Source organism: Diaphorina citri, unplaced genomic scaffold (genome assembly GCF_000475195.1).
Source record: "Diaphorina citri unplaced genomic scaffold, Diaci psyllid genome assembly version 1.1 scaffold2993, whole genome shotgun sequence".
NCBI lineage: Eukaryota > Metazoa > Arthropoda > Insecta > Hemiptera > Psyllidae > Diaphorina > Diaphorina citri.
This window is the reverse complement of record NW_007380405.1, coordinates 14,428-20,313: the sequence shown is the minus strand read 5'-3', so window position 1 is coordinate 20,313 and position 5,886 is coordinate 14,428.

Here is a 5,886-nt window from a genome sequence, read left to right as displayed (position 1 = left end):
ATTCAAAACTTTTGGAAAATGCTAATTTTTTTTTTAAAAAAAAAAAAAAAAAGAATTTAAATAATTAAATCGATTGACGCACCATAATAAATTAAAATAAAATAAAAAAAAATTAAATCTCAGATTATTTTTCTTTCTTTTTTAAGCCAACATAATTATCATGTATACGTACATGTTTGGATAGTAACTCGTAAAATAAGAATTTGAAATTTTCTTAAAAGACTTTGTAATGATTTAAAATGATCAATCCAGCAAATCTGGTGGGTTCATTTCAGGCCACGCCCCTCCCCCACCACCACTCCTCACCGCAGATCCCGTTTCAAGGTCACAGCGCGGCCCAAGGTCAACCACCCAGTCTGCAGGGGACGGCGCCTTCCAATAACTACTATAGCCAACGATGGAGTCAGGTAGATTCCGAACCGTCCAGCCCCTACCATCACTTGTTGGTGGCCAACTAAGCAGCCAACAGCGGCCGAAATGATCTTCTTTCGGCCAAGGCGTGATTTTGTTTCGGAAGAGGATAATAGTTGAATTTTGTAGATTTTTTAAATTAATATTTTTATTTTCCCGGTTTTTTTTTACGTAGAGACATAGATATTTTTAATTATTAATTAATAGTTTCGTGTTAAAAAACCTATTAAATAGTACCGTTATTCTTAAACAACCTATAACAGGTAGTATACCTAGCGATGTTTACGTCGTCATCCTGGTTTTTTTTTTTTTTTAGGAAGAGAAAGACATCAACTCTGAATTGACAAAACACGTCGTACCTCAAAAAGTTTGAGAGACGTTAGAAAGATTTTTTTCCAAGCTAACTTAAACCTTAGGTAAATTACACCTAACTTTTCTGCCAGCTGGTCTACGGTAAAAGTTGTTGGCAAAACAAATATTGACTTTCACTTTCCCAGCTCATCCATCACTTCTGAGAGGAAAAGAAGGAAATCTTATATTTTTATCTTTTTCTTCTGAAAAAAAGTTCAACAACATTATGACTAAACTGAAAATTTTGTCCTTCAAAACTATGATCGTTATGGGCAAGTTCTGAGAAGTATAAAAAAATAGGTGTATTATTTCAGTGATTTTCTCCCATCCCTTTTAGAACTCCCCTATGTATTTTTTTATTTAGTAGTGTTAGAAAACGAAATTGAGATAAAGTAGGTAATGGGTGTAGAATTGTAGATAGACGCAAAAACTAACTGTGCAATGTCAGTTTCTTTTTCCGCTGTACGTTGATTGGGTTCAAATATTGCACAAATGATCTTGAGTCGTACTTCAGAATGTCTCAATGTTACACAAGGCCCTCATAGAAGGAAAAAAAATCATTTTTAAGTGATTTTTAGACTTCTCAAAAGCCTTTGACAGCTTTTAAAAAATGTTGAACCCTGAGGTACCCTGAAAAGTCACTGTTGTAAAGTTTTTACTATTCAAACGTAGGTGTATCTCAAAGTATGGGCTTTTGTGGAAGGTCTTGTTGTGAAAATTGGATAAAAAACAGCATTAATCTAGTCCTTAAATAAATAAAAAACCCAATATTTTGTTAAAAGTTGATTTTCACTTCCCTTTTTTACTTTTATAATTTTGTATTAAATTTCATTTTAGTATTATTAAAAAATTGTTGGTAGGAAATATTTTCCAACGACAAGTGTGTTGAATTAATTATCTGTGTTGGCTGTTTAAATTGTTAAGAGGGTTTATTATTTGTTGAACTTATTTATCTTATAAGACTGTATCCATAAAACAGACAATTAATTATACCTGCATACATAAGTAAAAAGGTTTAAAAAAGTAATAATAGGTAGATAATAAATCAGTTAAAAATCATGGTGATCTCAATGATATTAATGTTACTTACTTTCCTAGTCCGTGGGATAAGCATGGTACCTATCTCTGTTGAAAAAAGATCATATCAGTTGTATAAAAATTGGTTTCTCTTTACTTACAACTAGAATAAAACATAACCACCCCAACAATTTAAACAGCCAATTCACATTCCGCTCCAAATTGATTAAAAATTCGAATCTTTTTAACCAAATACATATTATATTCCAAGTGGTACTTAAAAGTAGGATAAAAATAATAATACATTAAAATACTATACGTTTATCTTTTTTTCCTTTACCTTATTTGCTTTAATTTTTTATATGTACATTTTTACGTGAAATTATTTTTTATTTTAGTTAATTTTAACCCGAACATGGGAGAAAATCACTGAATATATCCAAAGTCACATTTGTTTTGCCACAATGAAAAATTATTTTTAATTAGCATAATTCAAAACCCATCTCAATTTTAGTTGCGTTATTTTAGCATAATTTTGTTATTTTATTTTCTAGCAAATTATTAGAAAGTTTGTAGGTACCTTTGTGGTTTTTTTTCTTCTGATTTACCAAAGTTATATCAAATTTAATCTGTTACCCCTACTTATTGTTTCCCCCCCCCCAATATTCTTGGACTTGGGAGTATGTACAAATCTGAGGTTATTGAATTATATTTCAATGGATGTGTTTTTTTAAATAAACAAGACCTCCAAGATTACGAAAATAGAAAATATAATTAATCAAACAGGCTGTATAGGGTTTTAATTTTTAACATAATAGATAATTCTTCAAATAATTTTAGCAATATCAACATAGAATAAATTATCCTTAGTTTATTTATTCAAATTTCTTTTTTCTAGATTAATGTTTTTATATTATCTACTTCTGTTTAGTTAATTTAATCATAGGGAAATGTGTTGTTGTTTTTTACGTAAGTTGTTAATTTTGTAGAGAAAAATTGATTTTTATTGTGTGACAAAAATTTGGAAAATATCTATCGAATTATGAAAAACAAATCAAATAACATTGGCAATAGGCATGATGAATTTATTGAGAGCCCTAACATTATTCGGTATTACTATTGATCAATTACTCACAAACAGATGATCTCAAATAGGGCCTAGAACTGACACTAATATAAAATTATCCCATATTTGCAACTTTTTTTTTTTTTATCGAGACTATTCATAATTTTTCGAACACTTCCTTCAGTAAATAATAATGCTTAATTTTAATCAAACAACATTGATTTTTCTGGACTTCCTTAAATAGAAAAGAAAATATTCGGAGGGAAAAAATGATAAAAAAGGATAATTATCATATTTTTAGATCATTTAAGATATTTTGAAACAGGGCTATTGAAACTTACTCCGGAAAAATACCCAAGTAAAAAATAAAATAATAATAAATGTGTACTCCTTCAGTAAATAATAATGCTTAATTTTAATCAAACAACATTGATTTTTCTGGACTTCCTTAAATAGAAAAGAAAATATTCGGAGGGGAAAAAATGATAAAAAAAAAAGGATAATTATCATATTTTTAGATCATTTAAGACATTTTGAAACAGGGCTATTGAAACTTACTCCGGAAAAATACCCAAGTAAAAAATAAAATAATAATAAATGTGTACTTTTCGCATTACTATCCTTTAATTTAGTTTTCGTGTGTGTTATTATTGTTATTTCTAAAATCTTTTTCTATATCTTTTTTTATTTATTATCATAATTAAAATATTTATATTTCTTTACTAAATAAAAAATAAGGTGTGAAGTTCTATATATTTTTAAAAAGTAAATTCATTATTTAGACATAAATATTATTACATTATTAATATTTTATACTTGAAATTTAATAGAATTATCGTATTTATATTTCAGATCAATATTAGGGAACATGATTTCAATTAAACTGGATAGTAATTTCGTACCTTCCCTTCTTAAAATATTAGAAAGTAAAAATACAATGAATCAACATGCTGTAAAAAACGTGACAGGTACATCACAAGTTTTGAAAAGGTGTCTATCCTCTCACAAACAAATGGTAAAAAAATATATAATACCGAATTAGGAAGAAAATGAAATCATGTTTCTCATACTTTTAAATTAAAAATCTATAATAAGGAACATGATTTCAATTAAACTGGATAGTAATTTCGTACCTTCCCTTCTTAAAATATTAGAAAGTAAAAATACAATGAATCAACATGCAGTAAAAAACGTGACATAGGTACCTACATCACAAGTTTTGAAAAACAAATGGTAAAAAAATATATAATAATTAGGAAGAAAATGAAATCATGTTTCTCATACTTTTAAAATTAAAAATCTATAATACCCTTGTTTAGACTGCTGGGGTAAAGGGACTTTTTAGTCTCATTCGAGCAGGATAAACAAGGTATATTCTATTCTATTCTATTCTATCTAAAATTTCCTACATATTAATAAAAAAAAAAGTTATTCAACTTTAAAAACTTTAAACCCGTTTTTCTCAAAACACGCGTTCCTGTCATAGGCCCTTTTTCCAGCGGTCGCCTCAATTAATGAATTAAATAATGAAGTTAAATTAATAAACGTGTTTCTTACAGTTTTGTTAATAAAATGTCGTGCATTTCTCAACTCCGCAGGAGATGCAGGAGTGATATTTTTGCCGTCGTCAGGTCAACTTGACAATGTAACAATAGAATAGAAAGCTGAAAGCATTCTCTGATGTCAACCTTTGAATGCCACCTCGGGGGACCTTTGTTTGAAAAAACGAGTTCATTATTATTCATTTGTAGGCCTTTCTTTAATTTTATTGTTCAGAAAGCTATAGGAAAAAATACAGAGTTACAATTTACGTGTGCGTGTAAAATATAAGAATCTACAAATGCACCTACAAATCATTTTATTATGTTACAATAAATCGCATACCCATAACTTCCATTAATTTTATTTTTCTTTAATTACATTTAGCTAATTAAGTAAGACTAAAATTTGTATGTATGTACATAATAAATTCCACTCAGATGGGTAAGATTTCATTGTAAACGGAGAAAAAGATGAGTTGAGGAAACATCATCAGAAACATTTCAGTGAAACATTAAATAGAATTCACAGACACAACATTCAAATCAACCAAAGTAATTCAACGCGAAGAATAGCAGAGATTCCTCTCTCTCTCTCTCTCTCTCTTTCTCTTCAGTAAGGAAAATATAATTCGCCTTCAAAACCACCATTAAGACTGATGGTATTTTTCAGACCTTTATTCACAAAAGAAGAGAATGATTTTTTATGTTTAAAAAGTATATTAAAAGCACAAAAATGATGCCCTTGAGCAATCTGCCTCGTCCTAATCGATTTTTCAGTCTTAAAATAGTGGTCTCTCTCTCTCTCTCTCTCCCTCTCTCTCTCTCTCTCTCTCTCTCTCTCTCTCTCTCTCTCTCTCTCTCTCTCTCTCAGGTCCTCATAAAAACAGGCCTTATTTATGTGTCTAGCTGGCTAGAGTAGGACTGAAAAATCTCTTTACTTCAACTTTGCCATTGTTGTAGTGTTCAAATTATGAAATTATATGTAGGACCAAATTCAATATCTCAGCTGGGATTGAACCCACGCCACGTCCTCCCGAAAAGGCGAGCTACTTGATAATAGCGCCGCGCCACGCGCCAGACAGAAGCTTGTTCAACTCTTCTTCGTAAATAATGAAGATAAATTGAGGCGACCGCTGGAAAAAGGGCCTATGAGCTCAAAGGCCCTTTTTGGGTAAATGGTTTTAAACGATTTCTTGCCTTTTTAATCCAATAATGTGTTCAGTTTAAAAAATAAATAAATAAACATCTACTTTCTTACATCTTTTTTTTTTTAATTATTATCCCCCACAAAAACACAAATGTGAAAAAAAGGCCAAGTTCCTATCCAAAAATGTAGGCCCTTAAAAGTGGTGAGATCAGAAAATTAAGACCAAGTCTGCATTCCCAATTTTTTGTGTCTGCTGAAAATGCTGGATCTCAATTCCTTCATCCTTCTTTCCTTTTATTTTCTGCATTCCCAATTTTTCGTATCTGCTGAAAATGCTGGATCTCAATTCCTTC